Consider the following 23,011-nt stretch of genomic DNA (forward strand, 5'->3'; position numbering starts at 1 on the left):
CCAAGCCCAGCAAGCCAGTGACCAGGAGCAAGGCCACTGTCTCAGCCAAGCGTTAGTGTGATGTGTTGTGCTGTTTTTCTTAATTGTTTTGCTTCTTACGGATTGTTATTTTAAGGTTGTACTTTGATTTCATGTTTTAGAATTGATGAGTACACATGTACAGCAGCTTTGGTTTTAGGATGGTTTTAGGTTATTCTATCTGTCTGTCAACTGTCACTATCATGATGTCATCTGTCATCTTACACTTTTTATTTGCCAAATGTCAAACACTTTTGTTTATTTTTCTCTAATCTGTGTACCTATTAATTTACGTTTCGTTCTACTTAAAATATTTGTTGTGACATTTATACAATACAGCACGTAGGGGTGTATAGTGCAATCAATATTATTTTATTGAATTCGTAGTTTTTTAATTAAAGTATATTTCTTATTTTAGGTATAATACATAGTATATTATTATCTTATAAATATATATTTTATTTATTTTTAGTTCATTATATTATAATATGAGTACATATGATTCTGCCAACAGTGATGATGATGATTCTTTCCTTTCTTGCTCTTCCGTTGGATCCATTAGTAGCTGTGATCTGTCGTATGTTCAGCTCTCATCTAGTCTCAATTCAGAATTTTCGAACTGTCGGAAATCTCTGAATGTAGTTCATATCAACGCTCAGAGTATTCCGGCACACTTTTCCGATATGCTTACGTCCTTCGATAACAACAACATTCATGCTGTTCTTGTTTCAGAATCCTGGTTAAAACCTTCACTCGACTCCTCTCTTTATCCATTACCTGGATTCCAGCTCATTAGGAATGATCGGATCAATAAAGGCGGTGGTGGGGTTGCAATTTACCTTCGCAGCCATATTCCCTATTCAATCATCAGTAAGTCTCCGAGTGAGTATTCTGGGAAGGCAGAACATCTTCTGATAGAAGTTCGTCTCGGCCACAGCAGGATTCTCCTCGGAGTTTACTATAGCCCTTCTTTGACTGTCAATTACTTTGATTCATTTGATAAACTTCTCGACGACTACACTCCTTTGTTTGACAATACCATAGTCATGGGCGATTTTAACACCTGTCTTCTGAAAAACGACTCTCGTTCTAGGTCATTGCACTCTATTGTTACCTCTAAAAATCTGCACATCTTACCTTCAGATGCCACCCACCATCCGCCTAATTCAGACCCAACCCTCCTGGATTTGACTATTGTGTCTTCGCCGAATCTCGTAATTAAACATGGTCAGTTAACAGCTGACTGTTTTTCTTACCACGACCTTATTTATCTCTCATATAAAATTCGTACTCCCAAACCCAAGAAGCGTACCATTCTCCAGCGTAATTTTAAGAAGGTGGACGAGCAGCAGTTGTGTGAAGATGCTAAGGCTGTTGACTGGGCACAGCTGAACGGCATAGACGACATTGACGAGAGGGTTGCTCTGTTTAATTCTCTCCTCACCGATCTTTTTGATAAACATGCACCCCTCCGTCCAGTCCATGTTAAACAGCTGCCTGCCCCTTGGCTCACAGATGACATAAAGAGGCTCATGTCCAAACGTGATCACGCCAGATTTCGCTACAAGAAGCAACCCACTGAGGAGCACGAGAGGCTATACAAGGAGCTGAGGAACCGCTGCAATAGAGTGTGTAGGGATGCAAAACGCCGACATATCCATAAATCAATTGAAAACTGTGACAATGCACAATTATGGAACTTCCTCAAAACTCTGGGCATAGGGAAAACCAAGGCAACTTCGAACATCAACACTGACCTCACTGCTCTCAACAAGCATTTTTCAACACCCCCTCTGATTCTGAATGATCACATTAAAGCTACAACTCTGAGTCATCTTTCTACTTTGCCGTTCCCTGACTGCCCTTCATTCAATTTCAAACTTGTTTCTGGCCGTGACGTTAAGAGATGTATTTCGGCGATAACTAGCAGAGCAGTAGGCATTGATGACATCAGTGCCTACATGTTAAATCCTATATTGGACGTTATTTTGCCCCACATAACCAATCTCATGAACCTTTCACTCCTGTCCAAATCCTTTCCTACCCTATGGAAGAATGCGTTCATTCTTCCACTACCAAAAGTCCCGAATCCTACATCGTTGTCGCAATTTCGCCCAATTTCTATTTTACCCTTCCTCTCAAAAGTCCTCGAACGTCTTGTCTTTGAACAGTTTTCCAGTTTCCTCTCCAACAACGATCTCCTTAATCCTCTCCAATCCGGCTTTCGTCCAGGCCACAGTACTGTTACCGCTCTGATCAAAGTTACTGACGACATTCGCAGCAACATAGATAAACAACACGTTACTGTCCTGGCGTTGCTGGACTTCAGTAACGCATTCAATACAGTCGATTTTGATCTACTCCTTGGAATTTTACACTCTCTTAATGTATCTCCGGCAGTCACCAGTTGGTTCGAGTCTTATCTCAAGGGACGCAAGCAGTGTGTACGTACCGACAGTGAGAGTTCCACTTGGTGTCCAGTACTTGCGGGCGTCCCTCAAGGTGGCGTTCTTTCTCCTCTGCTTTTCTCTTTGTTTATAAACATTTTAGCCAATAAACTGACTTCTCTCTACCACCTCTATGCGGATGACCTTCAGCTCTACACTAGTGCACTTCCCGAAAACCTCAACTCTGCTGTTAGCCTCATTAACACCAACCTGGAGATTATCTCCAAGTGGGTGAAATCTTTTGGTTTGCTGCTTAATCCCACGAAGTCTCAAGCGATTGTTTTCGGCAGCTCCAGAATGTTAAACAAAATTAACTTTTCAGCTGTGAGGAAAGTCAGGTACGACCAATCAGACATACCATATGTAGCCTCAGTAAAAAATCTCGGCGTGGTCATGGACAGCACCCTCTCTTGGATCCCGCAAGTTGACGCTGTGAGCAGGAAGCTTTTTGCATCTTTCCACTCCCTTAAACGCTTGCAGTATTTCCTACCGTTTTCCACTAAAATTACGCTGGCACAGTCTCTACTGCTCCCAATTCTCGACTACGCTGACGTAAGCTATCTTGACCTCACTGAAGAGCTACTCAACAGACTCGAACGTCTCCAGAACTTATGTATCCGATTTATTTTTGGATTACGTAAGTATGATCACATTTCAGAGTATCGTGCTCAATTGAAGTGGCTCCCAATTCGCCTTCGCCGGAATACCCACATTCTCAACATGTTATTCAATGTTTTGAATAACCCTACTTCCCCCCAATATCTCCGATCTAAGTTTTCATTCCTATGTTCCCACGGCCGAGCGTTGAGATCTACAGAGAACAAGATGTTGAGTGTGCCTGACCGCAACGCTGCTTCTTACAGTGACTCGTTCGCTGTGAAGGCGGCGTGTTTGTGGAACACCTTGCCCGTAGACGTGCGACTTTCACCTTCACTTGCTACCTTTAAAAAGAGCGTAAAGGATCACTATTATAAAACCTTAGGTTGGTAAATAATATGTATTATATTATATAGTTATATATGTATTTATATAAATATAGCGGATATATATTAAGTCTATTTTGTCATTTAGGTATTATGTGTATTAGTATTATTATTATTTATGTAAGTTAAATAGGTAGTTTGTATTTTTCGTTTTTATCTTAGATATGTTTTAGTTTAGGTTCTTTCCACATTGTTTTTGTATAGCTTTTTATTGTATTAAAGGAGTTTAAAAACTTTAGTTTTCCACCTAACAAAGGTTGGTTGGAAGAAATTGCTTCTTGGCAATAAGCCCGCCTCTGTATATACTTACTACTTTTAAGTCCATTTTTGTAACTGTTTTTATTATTATACAATAAAGTGTTTATAAATTAATAGCTAGCGATCGCGATTGATCCAGTTGTTCGCTACCGGCGATGGAGCGCAACAAGCCAAGGGCGTCGTCGGAGGTGCTTCTCCAAGAATTCTGGAATGCTGTGTCAGCTCTTGTGCAATCATTATTGATATCTGTTCGCTACAGTCTTTGTTTTAGGGATGAGTGGTGAATCAATGGTAGGTATGAGGGTTCTACACTCGTAACAGGGGTAGGCAGAGGTGCATTGCTGCACCCACTTTTCGCCAGTGTTATGTTAGTCCCAATGTAATAGGGGGCGGGCCTATTGCCATTTTACGGGCACATCCAAGACCCGAAAACAAATATCTGTGTTTAAACAAATATCTGACCCAGCCGGGAATCCAACCCGGGACTTTCGGCTCAGTAGTCAGGGTCCCTAACCACTACGCCATTCGGTCGTACCCCCAACCAATAAAAACATAATAGTTACTCATACTAGCAACTTTACACTTAGTTAAACAATAACACGTATAAAGTATCGATTTTTCATTACACCACGTAAGCCATTTTGAAAACTTTTAATAGCACCTAAAATTCTAATTCACTTTAGTCGCCGGGATAAAGTGGTAAAATAAACCTTGAATGAAGGTTAATAAAGGTGAAATTTACCCTTTCAAATGGCCGTGGATACTCTGCTGGTATCATTTGACCCTAACTGAGTAAACAAACAGCTATCAACACACATCGTTGCGAGTAAAACTCAAATAGCAAGGGAGACCCTTTTTGATCCTACAGGGCTAATAAACGCGAAAACTACAAAATAATTACTTGAATTTCAGTAAGTAGGGAAACCGGTTTCCTGAATCCTGAATGAAAAGCAAAATATAAATACTGAATACTCTAATATTGTAAGACAAGCATTTATCCATAAACCAAACTATTCTATTCTATTCTCTGTGTGGGTGGAAGTACCTGATGCACCTGGCTCTCTCGAATGGAACCTTTGTGCATATAAGTGCACCAAACTAAATATATTTTTATTTTTACATGCTCGTGACGATAATAAATTAATAACAATTATTAAAATAACAAAATAAATAAATAAAAAAACCAACAATTCTTCAACAAATAGAAAAACCAACAATTCTTCTACCGGGTACACTAGGTACTATTTTAAAGTTTTCACTAAAATCAAATGTATTAAATATCAATATTATTACTGCTAAGACTATCCTATGTTAATAAGATCAATTTAATGAAAGGATCTAATTATACACTCATATTCAATGAATAGTTATTCAGTTACGCTTAATGACTAGACAGGGTGGAATTTAGTTAATGAACGACACAAACAGGCAGATTAAAAATGCTAATACACAAAAAATATAATTCTTGCTTATGATTATGTAAACGATCAACACTGCCGGGCAATGAAAAAGTTCAACTCCGACACGAAACAACACATTTTTTTTCCAAAATTTAATTTAAAATTTGAACAAAATATTACCGTTTTAAGTTGGTAATATCCTGATGCTCTGTTAAATGTTGCAGAAGGCGTCCTTAAAGCTAGCCTTTTCAGTTTAGGAGTAATTTGGTGCTTTTCTCAGTGGAACCTTTTCATTGCCCGTGAGTGTATTATTTTGTGCAGAGTAGGTTTTTCTATCCTGCATTGTTTTTTTACAATTTGTGCATAATGTCTGTACAGAGCTGCGTTAAGAGGAGAGTATAGCACTTGCTCGTCCATACAAAAAGAGAAAACGTTTTACTACCTCTAAATATTATCCAATCTCCATGATTTTTTAGTATGTGATTGACACAAGGAATAACTAGGTTTATAGGTTTTACTTTTTTCGAAATTTTTTATAGGTTCAAACTTATAGGCACCTCAAATAACGTAATTTTTGTGTGTTGAATCAAGCCGTTGGTTGAACAATAACAATGTATTTTTTTTTAAAAGCGAAACCTATAAACCTCGAATATATTATGCTGAAGCGATTGACACCAAAATCTAAAAGATTGGTTGATATTTAGTTAGTGTAAAACGTTTTCTCCCGAACCCAGAATTTCATTAAGAAAAGTACCTATTGTCAGTCGCGTGCTGCAGTGCATCTCTATCGCACCCGTGCCCGGGGCATGAGAGCGCAAGTGATAACAAATATTTTCCTAAATACCTATTTCGCTAGAATCGCGAAGGTATACTCTCCTCTTAAGCACGTTCACTGATAATAGCTCACCCTGGTCTCATCGCGAACACGACGAGTAGTTGTTATTTCGAACCAGTGAGTTTACTTAATTACACGCGTACAACAAAGGATCTCGCGACATTTCAGACAAGAAATTGTGATAGGATTTACGACGAATTTATATCCAATTAATAAGCAATAAAGTTAAATTTAAATTAAGGGCCGATTTTGCAATGCTCAGATAGACAGGCAGATAGCGTTTATTCGACAGATAGCGAAATATTAAATTTTTAACCGTCAGATAGAACTTATTCGTCCAATATCCTGGCATTGAAAAACCGGCCCTAAATTAAATATACTTTGCTATCGACAAAATTATTATTGGCTTTTGTTTATGAAAATATTTGTAAAGAGGAAGTAAAGCTGGCCACAACAGGACAGAAGGTCCCAGTTTTGAATCTCGGCCAGGGAAAATTAGCTTGTATAAAATAAACCCTTAAAACAAAATTTACATGCAGAGCTAGTTCACCTCTCATTCATTCTCCAAAGAAATGATTAAATGCCTACTATAGTTTACATCACAGTAACATACCTAAATAATTATAAGCTACATATTATGTAGGTACATACTCTATTTTATTCTATGCAAAATTCCTGTACGTGGCTATGTAGGTACTCACTTATTAGTATCGTAGGCATTGAATTATTGTTAAATTTCACTTAAAACCGTCCAGAATCCAGAAGAGCTAGCACGGGGCGCTATTAAGACGTGATAATAGTTTTGAATCGCGCAGTCTCAAGAGCGAGCGCGACAGAAAACTTTTATCACGTCTTAATTGCGTTTTTCGTTAAACACGCACACAGTAACACATACTCACAAACTTACGCTTAGTGTAATAATTATATTATAACCAAAACAAAAATAAGCAAAATGACATTTTAAATACTTAATGCAAACATTGTCAAATAAGAGATGCACCCAAAAAGTACTCAACAACAAAGTAATAACAACACAAAACCTTTCTGCCACTTGGAATTCACGTGGACATTAGAATTCTTGTATTTACATTGTAAGAAAAGAACTCCAAGTAGAAGTGAACTTCAAATTTTCCTAATGCATCAAGCGAGCGTCTCATAATGCAAACAGACTACTCACTGAGGACTGGCTATCTATTCTCCTGCTTAAAAGACAGTCCCAAACAGATCGCAATTTCGAGGATCCATTAAAAAAACGTTTCTATTGAGTTAATTAATTTATTCAGTAGGTGATATTCGTATGACAACGCTTTTACCCTCTATTTATACCTACACTCACGGGCAATGTAAAGGTTTCAATGAGAAACACACCAAATTACTTCTAAACGCTTTCTGCAACATTGGAGTACATCTCACAGAGCATCAGGATATTAAAAACTGTAATATTACTTATGTTCAAATTATAAATTAAATGTTTGATAAAATTGAGGTCGTTTGGAGTCGACATTTTGGGAGTGGAACGTTTTTATTGCCAGTGAGTGTACTATTTATACTACCTACTATTTTTCGATGTTTAATGAATTTATTTGCTATAAAATGGCGTGAGCGTCGCGTTTTAAAAAACGTTTCTGAGCGTCGTTGAAATTAAACCAGTTTTACGCTTTCATGATGGTCGTACAACTGTGTTTATGACATGAGAATTTGGCTTTTGACTGGCCGTGTTACGTAGAATTTGGAGACAGAATGTCGTCTCAGAATTACAAAACGTAAATTTTATACAGAGTCAATGTAAAAAAAATATCGTATATGTGCTAGGTATATTGAATTAATTACAATACTTGACTATGACTAAACCCTTCCTTCATTATAAGGTGACCGTGCCCTAGCAGTGGGGAAGTGATGGGCTCTAATGATGATATTCGTAATAAAGCCCCAATTTATGCAAGAAAAAAGTACATTTACAGTTTCTATGGGATATCAGTACAAGAAACAAAAAATCTAATACTTAATTACATTATACTTATAGCACCCCTTTTTTAATCATGGGAATAAAACAGCCCTAATTAACTTACCCAACTTGGATAAACAAATCGAGATCCAAATATTCACAGCAACAAACACTGATAAGTTGGGAAATCTTTGATTTATGGTTAAGGTATAGATCAGTCAACATCACAGAGGAGACACAATCATTGTTTTTCTTTTCCTTCAGTTGGAATTGCGTTGCATACATTGAGTGGTTGAAGAGATCTTATTTATTTATATATTTAATTCTTTATTGCACAAATATATAATAAATAGACAAAAGATGGGCTTAATGCCAAGAGCATTTCTACCAGCCAACCTACAGGAGGTACAGGAAAACTGGTACAAAGATATGCAAAAAAAAACAAAAGATGAAAGAATTAAAAACGAGATCTTCTGACTCACAAGCACACACATTGTACTCTTATTTTTTTGTCTAGCAGTAATTAAACAATGTTATAAATTTATACAACAAATACAATACAATAAATTTATAATTTTAAACAATGTTATATAGTCTCAAATTAAAGTTGTAATTTTTTCTTGCATGCTTGATAAAGTTTTGAATTGTATGATTCATGTTATTATCGTATCGCATCTTTACATTTACAAATCTAAATACCTACTTACCAATTTGTTTCTATATTTGCAACCATTCCAGACAAAAAAATTAAATTTGAGGGTACCAAAACCTTAGACTCAAACCCCTTATTCATGAAAAAGTTACTGGACGCTTTAGCTATTGAACTGTTTTGTCCCTGTCTGTCAAAGAACAAACTGTTCTCAATGGGTAAGAGTGTAAATATTTCAGAACACAATTTACAGTTCGACATAAAATTAAAATAATATCATTATGTTGAGACGGTGACCATTTTGTTTGAGACACTTTGTAACCTAGTGTATTTTTTTTATTTATATGTTTTGTGTCTTGGACGAAATAAATGCCTTTTTCTTTCTTCTTTCTTCTAAATTTTTGAGCGAGGTACCGATTAACAGAGGCTACCGCCTAATAATAAAAGGTAAAGTTTTTCCGAAAGTACTAAGTAATGTATAAGTAATTGTTGTTTTCTCTGTTTTACAAAGTATTATTTTCAACCACTGGTATAATCTTTGCTCCCTTACAGTTCATTGGTTCATTTGCCCAATAAATCAGTATTGGCTAAGCCTTCAACATCATAGTCGGCCCAGGAAGGCCATAATGCGATAAATTTCCCATGATGTACGATCTGGATGTTCGCGCTTTTGCACGCCATTTTGATTTAAGAGATAATAAAGAACTGGCAACGATCAACAAATTATGTCGCTTCTGTTTAATTTGTTATTATTCGGTCTTTTTGTTCAAAGTATAATTTATTTGCAAGTATAATAAGTAATAATATACTTATTTTCTTCATTTTGTGAATTATTCTGACAATTATTGATTTCTTCGTTCTGAAAACTTAATAATTTACGGCTGACAACATATAACTGTTTTATTCTTTCAATAATCCTAGTTGCTAATTCGCAATGATAACTCGTTAATCTAAAACACTTAACTTAAATCTAAGCTACCCTTACTTACCCTCAACGATGATTATATTATTATTATTATAACAAGCAAATAAAGATGGCAAAACACGGCAAGATTACCGGCTAAGGCTGGCAACACTCATACCAAGTCATAATACACCTGTAGTGCGTCCCTAGGGCCGTAAATTATCGTAATTGGCTCACCCCTGCCCTCTCGGCTACGCTTACCTCGCAGAGTTATTACTAAAGCTGCAATACCGTTGAGAGTCCAGCCATGATGTGGGTTGGAAATTAGTAAAAAACTTCAATAAAAATGTACAGCGTATTTAGCTGTATTCTGTAGCAATTTTACCCTTTGTTAATATTTACGCTGACTTGCACGAACACAGGGACTGAAAAATAAGATCGGGTTTAAATCTATCGCTGCCTTACTTTTAACAATAAAATAAATGATAATAAAAACAAAAAGTGACGCACATAATATACATATCTAGCTAGTTTATTATTATACTTTACAGTTAGTGATTACACCAGATTAAAGAGGGGACTCTTCTACTACAGGTTTTGTCAAACTTACAAGAAGAGTTCCAAAACGCATGATATATTTTGTAAAGATAATAAAGAATTTTGAATTTTGAATTTTGAATTTTGAATATCTATGTAAAGTTCATTGGTTCTGTTGAACAGCATTTTAGGCTTAAATTTTATTTCCATGTTTTTATCTGGAATGGTTTAAAACGTACCTTGGTAAATAATAATGTATTCCTAGAATGATGTAATCAAAAAGTTGATCCGACAACTCGCTAGTAACGTAACCTGAAAATTCAGAGAAAAAGGAATAAATTAACTGTTTGTTATTTTATAAGTTTGTACTTTTTTTAATACAAACATACAAACATTTACACTTCCCCTCTTGTCACATGATGTAATTTAAATATAGTCACAGGGATTCGTCCGTCTCACATTAAGGTTCAAAAATATAAATCTCATTTATTTCCCCAACTTTGTATCCAATTTGCCAAGTTGCCCGCCCGGAGGCACAAGTGTATCTACCGTCGACCTTTCATCAGTACAAGTTGCCCTATATCCTTTCATCTTCACAAATTTGCTCAACCATTTAAATTCCGAAAAAGTCATTATGGTGTCGTCCAAAACCTAAATTAAGGTAAATAAATAAAGTTGTAAGCCAGTCTGCGTTAATTTGCGCGTACGGGAGGGTTTCCGTAGCGTTGGGACAGGAGGGGGTGTTTATATCGATATCGATATTTTTTTAAACTACGTACAGACCGGCCAAACGAATGCCAACGAACGAGTTTCGCTGACCTTCGTTGCTGCAATTTGCCCTGTATTATGTATGATAAATATCCATCGTTGGGCGTTCGTTGGGCCTTCGTTGGACTGGTCTGTACGCAGCTTCAAATGAATACTTAACTAGCAGTGCGCAGACTGCGTAGGCAGTGTTAGAGAAACTGTTAGTAGCTTTAATCTTCTTATGTGATACTGTCAAAGCATGTAGCATGATAGAAATTTAATGAATTTAATCTAGATGGAGAATGGGGGGATGATGCAACAAGCCACCCCGAAAGCACAAAAAAAATATGTAGGGTCCGCTTCATAAGTACCTATCTATGCACTTTTGCACCTGGTCAAATAAAAAAACCGTGAATATTTGAACAATGTACCCTATTTTTTGCTTCACTGTAAGTAAAATTTATCTGAAAATATACATTAACATTAAAATGGATAGTCGATAATCTTCAACGCACCCCATCACTAGCACCTGACGGCCCCATAGCCATAAATTGTTGTAATTGGAGGGTTTCACCGACACTAACGCCCTCTGCTCCACGTGGCGAAGTCTTCAGTCCGTGCCTTATGATATATGGTGAGCCTGGCCTCCTTGGAATACTGTTTTTTTCCACCGGTCAAAATGAACACGGGATTTAAACGCAACAGTTCGTGTTGGTCAGAGAAGTAGTATTTTCCTTGGTAAGTACTGCAAAACTTATTACGTCAAGAAATAAATAATTCGATTTCTAGTCAGTGAATGAGCCTTTGTGAAAAGGTAGCCTTGACAAGTTGACAATCATCAAAATAATTGTAAAATTTTAATTTAAGTTGAGTAGGTAAATGATATTCTATTTTATACTATAAGTACAAGCAAGTATTTAGACCGCATAGCGCGTAAAAGCTATTCTGTAATGGACTTTAACTGGTCAATTTTGCTTAACATAGTCAAGTCAGATTTACTATCGAAATTGGTTTGTAATTATGACGCCACAAACAAATTTAATAATAAATTGTAGGTAGGATAATAACTAAATTTGTCATTTAGTACCTAATACGAATTCTCTTAGCAGTTATTTGTTTAAAAACAGTATTATGAAGGATATTGGATTTTAAATTAATTACCTAGTTAGTAGAGATAATTCGGTAGCATAACTTTTATAAAGGCTATTACAGGCTCCAGTAGCAAAAAGTCGTTTGCAACCTCACCGCTTACGCAGACAACTAACACAAACACACTCACACAGGCCATTACATTTAACGAGAACTGTGAAGATACCAAATTGAAACAATCAGAGAAACTTTCTGAAAGCGATCATTACGGCTTCCCTCTATTGTTGGTGTAAAACAGTGGTGTACAATCTTTTCTACTTTACCGACTGCTGCAAAATTTATGTTTGTAACTTTGAAGAGTATTATCGTGTAGCGGTCACACAACCACCCCGGCACAATGTGAAATAATATGAAATTGCTTTGGGGTTTAGAATGGATTTCGAAATCAATACGAGCCTGTTAATGAAAATGTTGCTGGCGTCAATTTTAAATAAAAATAACTGGTTTTGCAATAAACCACCCAAGCCAAGTCTCATCCACTGATGAGTTGCCTCATTTTTGTAAATGTATAACGCCTGCATCCATTATTTATTATTATTAAATAATGTTATCTAGTTAACTACTTTTGCTGTAATTTATCAAAATGTATGTTTATATATTTATGTTATCTGTCTATAAAATGTATGTACCTTAGGCTCCTAGACAAACCCACTTTGTGTTTATTGGTGCCTGAATGTTTAAATTTAAAGTTTATTTTTTTATGTGTATGAATGTTTAAATTTTAAGTTTATTTTTTATGTGTACCTAATAAAGAAAATACAAATGAAATATAACTACACAATGATTTAAATAATTTAACTTAATGTTGAGAAGCTCAGCCCAGCGATGAAACCTCCCCCGTCATTGTCAGATAAGCGAGTTTTTTCGTGACCCAGTCTATAAACGAAATAAAGGCAGACGCAACTGAAGGTACCTACATAAAATATAACCCCATGGACTCGGCTCACGCCAAAACAATTAGTCTTATAGGGTTGGCCGAATTTATCGCCCTTGGCTAACTGATTGTGTAGGAGTTGCCTTGATTTAATGAGGAAAAGCGGAATAGACATTGTATTTTGTTAGTGAGGGATAAGATAAATATTATATGGTATGTATTGAAGGAAACGAACCGACTACTTTAGGTAGGTAACTAGTAATGTATGGATGAAGTTGGGGATCGTATTTGGGCTTTGGGAGATCTGGCATTAATAATGTATAATAATCTTATTGAATATCATTAATCCCCGAAGGAAAAAGACGGGTGTTACAATATTATGTATTATTTTCATTAATTTCTTCATTCTATGTGTGGAACTTTTTGGGTTCTTGTAATCGTTATAAATGTGTTAAATTGCACTTTCTACCCAAACTGTATAGTATAAACAAATTGTACGTCAAAACAAAAATAAATGTCCAAAAAAACAAGTCATTAGGAAATCTCCACCCAACAGACGAAAGACTTTGTTAAACAAAAGACGATAGGAAAGATTATTCGCCAAAACATTTTTCCTGGATTTTATTTATGACACAAAAGGAGAGACGGATAAATAAATAGATACGGAACTCTGCTGTTGGACAGTATCCTGACGATAAAGGTTTCTCAAACGAGAACTGATAAACGGAACAGCGGAACGATAACGATAATCAGAAGCCTTATTCTGGTTGCACCAACAATTTTTAATATTATATATTGAGGGAATGATGTCTAGTTATATACCCTATAGTTGAGTTTGTTAATAAAACGTGAATAATTCTTCATTTCGGTGCAGTAAATACAATAATAGTGTCAGGGCAAATTATTTATTCAGTGTGAAAATAGAATGGTTTCCAGTTGTAGAATAACTAAACACAGCCTAAAGAAGTATTTATTGTTGAAATATTCGTCCGCAACGGTTGTATCCGAATGGGAAACTCGTTACGGCAACGATTTATTTGACAAGGACCGTTTCCTTTGACAAAGCGTTACTTAGAATTATAGAGTGTATAAATAAACTAATCTTAATATTCCATTAAATATTATAATCATTAAGTAAATGTTAATTGACCTTACAAAATAGAGATTCTATAGAAAAGAGCCGTTTTTAGTTTAGGCCTCCAAAAAACTAACGTATGTACTCACCGCACCTATCAATTATTATTTTCTGTAAAAGTACTTACTGTTGAACGCTTATTTATAAAAGAATAAAAGATTGTGCATTCATTGAATGTTCTTCATAACTTTAACAGATATTATACTAATAGGTACCTTAGTACTTAATTAAAATATTAAACTTTGAAACTACAGTGCTCCAAAATTGATAATGCGCATAGAAATCTTTGACAGATCGTTTGTTTTCGATTATGTGACACATGATATTGACTAATATTTCTTTCGAACAAGGTGCAAAATGCAAGTGTTTTTTAAGGCTCTTACGATTTCATGATTCGGGTGTGAAGATCTGCATGTGCATCATTAATTTTAGACAAGTGTACTTTAAGTACTACGTAATATTTGTTCATAGCGTAATGAGTTAGACGCTCCCAAAAAACAATTTCAGAAGTCAAACACCGTCTAGCCAGCGCAACTGTCCATAATAGTTGTAATAAAAGTTAAAGTCTGGACAGCCGAAAAAGCTCTATGTTTCGAGGGAAAATATACTTAGCATTAGAAACGGTTGATACTTACCCCCTTATTCATAAAAAAAGTTACTGGACGCTTTAGCTAATGAACTGTTTTGTCAGAGAACAATTTGTTCTTTGACAGAGAGTGACAATACAGTTCAATAACTAAAGCGTCCAGTAACTTTTTTATGAATAAGTGGGTTAGTTTCTTATTGGCATGCAAGAATACAGCCTTCTTTATAAGAACAAGTATACTTAGGTTACTAACCTAACTATAGGTTTCATTCACTAAAAGCACAACAAAATATTTGTCTTTTTAAATCCAAGTTAAAAAGCTAAACCACCTTGCGAGGCCCCGCAACAGTCATGTTAGTAGGTTGTAAATAAATAAAAAATTGAAGCGGATAAAATATCTACCGTGACATTTTGGAGGCCGTGAGTCCCTAGGGGAGGGATTTGGGAATATGCGGTACAGTCGTAACAGCTCTTATGGGACGTGACACCTCACTCTATGAATAAACTATTTGGTTTGCCGGCATTTGTCGCCTGCCTCGACTCAGAAGGGTTACTTTAGCTACGAATAATAACAACAGTAAAATAAGTAAAATAATAATACAAACAACTTATGTAACATGTTATTAAGGTACCTACTAAATAAATGAAATGAAATCATTTTCACAATAACTTCGTCGTAGCACTTGTTTTTCGTAAGCTATACAGACCCCTTATTCACGAGGATTAGGGATCACTCTAATGTTTTGTTCAGTCATGTACTGTTATGAGTTTGTAATGTGTTCTGATCTGTGTTTTATTTTGTGGCCGCACAGCTATAAGAGAGATGGAATCATTTTTTATATCTATACAACTTTATATATTATTAATTAGTTAAGATTCTTGTCTTTCATGAAATAATTATAATTATAGGCAGCCATATTTTAATACGACTAGATATCTGTGTATTAAGAATAAGTAACCGAAAAAAATAAACATCTCATGATACAATGCACATATTTATACGTATAATAATTTTCCTCAAGTACCTACGAAAATAGAATATCAGTAACTATGTTTACAGACGATCTTGATATTGGCAATAGCACCACTAAAGTTACGCCACTCCTTTGATCCCGCAACTCAAAGAAGTAAGTAGGACATATGAACTGGAATCAAAGAAAAGGAAGTCAGTATTTGCCACGATTTACTTTGATGAGAGAAGTGCGTATAACAACAAAGAATAAATTGATTTTTAGGGTTACCGTAGTTACTGTTGAACAGATTTTTTGGTGGTTTGAAAAGTGTGTGTTTTTTTTGTTATTTAACTTTAAGGCTACTGAAAATCTTATACGTAGAATGAAATGACTTTAGGTCAAATGTGCAAAGTACAGTATCAATAAACGCGAAATAGAGAAAGAGGCATCCAAAAAATCTTTTAATTTAATTTAATTTTCTTTATTTGGAAACAAACAGCTTTATAATATTTCACTTATAAACTAACATTAAGTTCATACACAAGCCAATAAAGTTTCACAAAGAATTTAAACATTAAAACAAAACATCACTAACTTATAGTAGGTACATATAACAACATCATTTTACTTTTAATCTAAAATTACATATAGTAAGTTCAACTTTGCACATTTTATACGGAATCAGTTTTTAAGGTAGGTACTCATTATTTTTTGATTTAGGTATTTACGAGCAAAGGAACAGTTCCACTTACAAAATGCAGACACCGAACGGCCCCAATTTTTAAAAACATTTAATAGGAAGTTTGAACAAAATATTTACGTTTTTAGTTGGTAATATTCTGATGCGTCGTTAAATGTAGTAAAATATTGCAAAAGGCGTACCCACTTGTTACTAGCGGTCCTTTAATGACCCAAACAGATAAAAAAAATATTTCTTAAATGTGGGTAGTTTTTTTTTTCTTTCTTTGATTTCTATTTGTAACCAGTTGATAGTGTGTTCTATTTTTAATATTCGTTGAGACCTATCGAGGTGTTGTGATATTTTGTGAATACTGAAAGCTCGAGAATATTTTAGCATGGATAAACAGAGGTATTGTAATATTAGTTTATTTACAATAATGTATTCCTTCCTATCTATATACTAAAGATCATACTGTGTACTATTTATCTAACGTATATTTATATTGAATGAGCAATATTATGAATTCAAATGATATAATTTACTTTTGTGGGTCTTTAGAGGACCGTTAGTAATATCCAGTACCATGCCGTAGTACTATAATAGCATTATGTTTATTTAGTTTTTAGGCGCCGCAAAAGACATTTGAGGTTAAATGAAATATTGGAGGAGCTAGAATGTACCGAGGATGAGCCATTACCAGACTTCATATCAATTCTACCACCAGAAAATTTCAATGCTGACGTCACAGATGAGGATTCCGGTGAAGAAAATCAAGTATTTTTGCCGAACCTGCCAGGGTCACAACTAAGGGTGCAAGCAATTGTTCATTATAATGAGCCTGACATTTCAGAATCTGATGATGACGAGGATTCCTTGTCATTAGCAGACCTAGCAAAACTACGTCGGATTGGCGCAGAACAGGATGTTTTGAATATGCCCAGTACATCTCACCAGCCACCAACTGAACTAACAAAGAGGAGAAAGATAGCAGCATCTGATCATGAAAATCAGCTCAATATTCCAAATCCACCAATCCCTGAAAAACCAGTCGTATCAAAGACTAAAAGCTATATGTGGACCAGTCGTGATATATGGCCTATTCAAAGGCCATGGATTGAAAAGCAACGACCACAAAATATAAATACGCCACTGTATTATTTTGATTGCCTATTTGATGAGGATACCCTGAACATAATTTTGAAGTATATACCAATTTATACTGTGCTACGAAAAACAACGTTGGCAATGTAACAATCAATGAACTGAAATGTTTTTTGGGAGTTCACCAGTTGAGTGGCTATATAAATATGCCTAGAAGATATATGTACTGGGAAAACGCAACCGATTGTAGCATGCCCATAATTTACAATACGAGAGATAGATTTACCTATATCATGACTCATTTACAAGACTGAAGGACTATTGCTACTAGTTTATTAGAAACACATAAAAAACTATCTATACATATGTATCTACAGTGATGATTGATGGGTAATGTTGCTGTTTTTTTTTTATATATTAAGTTGATAATTAATAAAATATGTTAAATTTGCAATAATATTTGTTTAATTTCTGCTCAAACAACATAAAATGGCATTTCTTATAAAACCCGCATAAGTATACCTAATAGTAGTGGATATTACTAGCGGTCCTTTAAAGGACCACTCATTTTCCGCTTTTCCAGGACAGTTACATTTTTTTTCATATTTTTCTTATGTTTCATATTCGTATATAAACTCAATATATAAAAATTGTAATGAACAAACAACTTTTTTTTTCTCGTAACAAGTGGGTTAATTTAGTTTTTTCCGCTAAGTAGTAATTTGGTGATTTTCTTAATGGAACTTTTTCATTGCCCACCTCATATGAAAGTATCAACACCATGAAAACTAAAACGATCAGCTGCAAGGCTGCAAGAAACCGTAGATTTAATATCTTTTACACCAAATGTCAGGTTCTGAGACTAGTGTAAGTGAATCCACTGTCGAAAACCGCTGTAACACGTAAATTGAACACAAAATTGGAAAAGCAAACCTAATTTGTCAATGCGCTGAAATGTAGCTACACTACACTGTAGAAGACATTTTGACACGAATTTTATATATACTATTGAACTGATCGCATTTAGCTGGCACGTGTATAATAAAACTTGTACTGTGCCACCACAAAAAACTTTGAACACTGTTTAACAAGTGTTTAAAACGAAATTTGACTGATTTTGTTGGCGTTTGACAGCGCTAAACATCTGTTAAATACTGTCTAAGTTTTTGTGGTAGGGCCCGTAGTGTTTAAGTTGGATTTTTATATTCTGGCGCAGCAGAATTTGATTGAGGTGAGGTCTGATAGTTGTTAAAAGTGTTCAGTTCAGACAAATCCATGTTTCTATTATAATCGAGATTGTATTTTAATCCACATCTTGAAGATAAACGACCTCACTAGTAAGTAGCCTGGGGGTTTACTACAGAAATCCAAAAAACAAACGCGAATCAAATTTATAAACGAGGGCTGTTATACAATTAGTAGGTACGCATAACGCCCTTTCATAGTAAAATTCATTTGATCTCATTATTCTAACCCTGTATATTCTGTAACGGGTCAATCCACGTTGCCTCCAAATCTTAAAATAATCTAAGTAAGTGTTTTCATGGTATGGTAAAAAACATTGTGATTATATCACCAAGCGAACAATTTTTAAGGTCATCCGCCCTACTGTAACTTTAGGCCCGGGTCTCCTATTTACGCAGTAGGTCGCGTCCAGCGTCACGCCGTAGGCCGCGTCATGATGCTCACTATAGAAATGTACTGATGCGGTCTCCCTCACACGCCGACGTTGGCGCGTAGACATAATGAGCATTGTGACGCGGCCTACGGCGGTGACACTTGACGCGACCTACGGCGCGTAATAGGAGACCCAGCCCATACCTACAGTGACGTGCGTATTCACGTTATGAATTGTTTTCACTTTACAGGGGGGTCACTCTCTAAATTGACAAACGAAAAAATTTAATATTTTAACTCAATCTACAAGATAGAGCCGTGCTTCGCGTACTTAACCAGGTCTCTATCTCGTTGTATTAAGCGTGCCGATTACGTGACAAATCTCTATTTATTTCGTCGATTTAGAAAGTAACCTATGGATCAAAACTGAAATGTTCACTGTGAATGACTAACCGGATAGCCACTGGAGATTAAGCATCGTATATTCGATCCATATACTGTCGGAAATCCGTGTTGGCCTGAGCTAGGTATCGTTCTCGAGTTCTAAATACATTCAAATGGATATTTATAGGAATATTTTCCACGAATATAAATAACAAACGCTTATTAAAATAGTATGTTCACCATAATTTAAAGAGAATAAAGTAAGTGAAGATAAGTTTCTGGCCTGGTGACTTCTTAGTAATGATTGTATCAATACCGAAAATGAAATAGATATTAATAAAAAATCGTATTGTTTTATATGTAAAAGTCACGTTTTTATTACGTATCCTCTAAAACCTCTCGGTATTCGGTACGAGAAGAGGTGGTTTCAATAAAATATTAAATTCCTAACATACGAAAGGTTAGAACTTTCCTATATAACATGTAGAAGTTTCTAAGTATAACATTAAAACAAACTTCAAATAGTATTCAATTATTCACCCTGAGAACGGCAACTTTATTAGTCCAATAACCGTTGTAACAGAAATAATAAAAATATCTTCCACTGAAAGGCGAAATTATTTAAACAAACAACCGTGTTCTACAAAAGATATTAAAAGTGTGACCATTCCCATCCTCAGGTGGGTCCCGTAGAATCCACACTGAGAACTTCAGTTGTCATAATTGCTTGCTGTTCCTGAACCCATTATTTATTTTTGTTCAGGAGTTGCCGTTGAATATTTGTTAATTCTCTTATAATTATTCTACTCAGTGAGGAAATATCAAAGGTGGAGTAAACTACACTGACCACCGAATTCATAGAACGAACTGTCCATAGACAGAGAGATAGTACTTATAATAATATGATTTGCGTGATAGAATGTTATAAAAAGCACAAGGATGTTATAAATTGCAAGTCAAAACGGATTAACATTTACCAAGTATCTAATTACTTACTAAAAAGTCTAATTAAAGAAATTTTGAAAATGGCTGTCAAAACAAGTTCGTGATAGAGAGCCAAGTTAATATTTCACCTACGGAACCCTGAAAACGTGCTGATGAGAGCAGCTAACAGGAGTATTAAAATTCCGTTCACATCCAGCAGAGGGGGCCTAAATTTTTCGCGTAATGGCTAACAATTGTAATGAACCCGCCAGACTTATCAACTTTTTTCGCAGAGATACGAGGAAACGCGCAGTATAATAAACTTGGTACGTTTTCTCTCTGGCTTAACACTTTTCGGTGTTATTTTTTATGCATGCTGATGTGTGGCCGGCGTGATTGCTTTTTTAGTTGTACAGCGGTCACATGCGCGGGATTTATGTGTTTGACTGTAGCTAGTGGTTTTGTGTTGGTGTTGACTAAATATGTGTGACTTAGATTAACAATATACGAACCAGATGGTGTGTCACAAATCAAAAAAAAACTGTCCGCATTTTATACAGGTTGTTGCAGAAAGCTACTGTCAAACAGTTTTAAGTTCAACCTTATGAGAACTAATTTTACTCAAAATAAAAGCTCAGTGGTAGAAGAAGGGTGAGAATTATTTTATCGGGACGTTTCTTCTGACACTCCATCTTATGTGTTTGTATATTGTGAATCTAAGATCTGTGCAATGTGCGATTATGGTCTTGACGAAAATAACACATTGTACACTATCATAAAAGTGTCCACATACACAAGACCTATCATGCATACTCGTATAAACATCCATTCTGACGTCTTTCAGTAAGGACACAAAGGGTTTTGAGAAGATTACTCCATCTGGCTCGATCTCGGGTAGCGGCTGGGAAATTCTCTCACTCCATCTACGCAACATTTTCCACATTCTCCACAGAATGTCGCCAATACCTGTAGGAATATATTTATATATATTATGTAGGTCTATAATTTGTATATTATGTGTTTAAGTAAGTATATCTCTGTGTATCGATTTAAGTAGATAAACTTCTCTCCTCTCATCGCACTACCAACCATTTTCCCGACATCACCAAAGGTTAACTGGTAGAGAATGCTACCATCATTAAGTTCGCCTTTGTACAATGTTTTTATGTGCAATAAAGAATTTATAACAATAATAATAATACCTAGGCATAATAGATATGTAGTTAAAATAAAATACTTACCTTTGCCATGAGTTTACGCAATAAAAATTTACAAAGTAGCTATCTGCGTAGATAGAATCACCTTGACGCAATAGCCTTGCTGTAAAAGACAAAAATAACTAAAGTTGAAAAAGAAAATACCTGATTATCTTACATAATATTTGTATTTTTTTTTTCATTACTTATAGTTTGATTATCTATTGCTAAGTTAGTAAATATTACTTTTTATTAGAATAGCCTTAAATACTAAAAGTTAAGGAGGATTCAGTTTCGTATCAGACATACATACTCACTACTCACGCCTGTCTCCCTGAGGGGTAGGTAAAGATTATGTACCAATACTGTATCCCGAAAAATATTTTCCCTAAATACAGTGGCACAAAGTTCGCTTTCTCACGCTGCACAGACGTGGCATATGGTATCAATGTCTCTGACAGTGAGGTTAGACCCGGAGCGTCACTCTGCCTTAGGCCCGGGTCTCCTATTTACGCCGTAGATCGCATCCAGCGTCACGCCGTAGGCCGCGTCACAATGCTCACTATAGAAATGTACTGATGCGGTCTCCCTCACACGCCAACGTTGGCGAGTAGACGCCGTAGGTAGGCCGTAGGACGTTGATTGAAACGTTTACGCCAAAGTTGGACGCCGCATATAGCATAAAATAGGAGACCCAGGCCTTACGAAAAACTTCGGAGCGCTGCTGCAATAACCACAACTCTGTAGTCTTGTGTTAATCGTATCGATGGCATGACAGAGGTGCGATCACAGGATTCGATACTATTTTCGAGACTACACTAAGGGCCAAATTCACCGAAGTTATTAAACGTGGTTAGAAGGATCGAAAATGCAGTTTCTGCTCTAAACGAGCTTATACGCTCATTTCGATTATCACCGACCGATATTAAACGAAGTTACAGCTCTAACTGCTATAAATTGGCTAGTTAGCGTTCCTAAACGCAGTTATAGAAGCTGTCATTTCCAAACGTCGTAAACAAACCACTGACCACTGAGCAAATAAAAACTAACTGACAACGACATATATTATTTTTTTATTTTATAATGTGTCAAAACGTTTTGTTACTCCATTGCTCGAAATCAAAATACGCAAAAAGTATGTACTTACGGCGCGACGCAAGAACTAAACGCATTTCAGTGTTGCCGGCTCGTCTGTGGCTGAAACACCGGTTACGTAAACGAGATTAAAATTGCACCGATGAATTTCAAGTAACTCTAAACGCTTGTTATACGAAAGTTATACGAAATCGGCCATCATGATTAATGAAATCATAGTTTAATGAAACTTAGATTTCTATGTAACCCGTGAATTTGGCCCTAAGGGTCACTTTTACTAAACGCTAAACGTATATAAAATAGTATTTAAATCAAATTTTAATTACATTTTGTACTAACTGACATATGTACGTATGACAGGCTACTAAATACGTTTAGCGTTTGATGAAATTCCACCTAACATGGAAAAAACAAAGGTCACTTTTGGAACTAACAAATTTGCCTTACATTTTGACAGGGACACGATACCTACCCGTTTTCTAAAACTACGTATTGTTTTATAGTGCCTGTAATTCCCGACGACTTGGTCATAAACAACAGGCACTATACCTTCAGTCAGACGGCAGTCTGACATCAGAGATCCATGGAGCAG

The sequence above is a fragment of the Plutella xylostella genome, chromosome 16, assembly GCF_932276165.1.
Source record: "Plutella xylostella chromosome 16, ilPluXylo3.1, whole genome shotgun sequence".
Lineage (NCBI taxonomy): Eukaryota > Metazoa > Arthropoda > Insecta > Lepidoptera > Plutellidae > Plutella > Plutella xylostella.